The sequence below is a fragment of the Rhineura floridana genome, chromosome 3 (assembly GCF_030035675.1).
Source record: "Rhineura floridana isolate rRhiFlo1 chromosome 3, rRhiFlo1.hap2, whole genome shotgun sequence".
In the NCBI taxonomy this organism is placed as follows: domain Eukaryota; kingdom Metazoa; phylum Chordata; class Lepidosauria; order Squamata; family Rhineuridae; genus Rhineura; species Rhineura floridana.
This window is the reverse complement of record NC_084482.1, coordinates 139,484,027-139,484,477: the sequence shown is the minus strand read 5'-3', so window position 1 is coordinate 139,484,477 and position 451 is coordinate 139,484,027.

The following is a 451-nucleotide window of genomic DNA, read 5'->3' as shown; positions in this document are numbered from 1 at the left end:
CTGGTTTCCAAAGAGATATGAAAATTGAGATTTCCATACGACCCTTACTTCCGGGTCCGAGCCGCATCCTCCACATGCGGGGCGAAGAGTAGTAAAACTACATAGCCGTTGTTGTTGTTATGTGCCTTCAAGTCGATTATGACTTACGGCGACCCTATGAATCAGCGACCTCTAATAGCATCTCTTATAAAGAACACCCTGTTCAGATCTTGTACATTCAGGTGGACATTTAAGTAAAGTGTCTCTTTTGTTGCTGTGTTCGGATGTAATCATGCCGTCTAGACAAAAAAATTTTTTGTTTCTCACTGGATGACTCTGTCTCTGGCAGGGATTTCTTTTATTAAAAGAAAACATGGTAGCTGGGCGGCAGGCGGGCAAGCGTGGCTTGGAAGAAGGCAGAGAAATTAAAAGCAGGCAGTGTAGTGTAGTGAGTTTAATTTGTTTCTACACA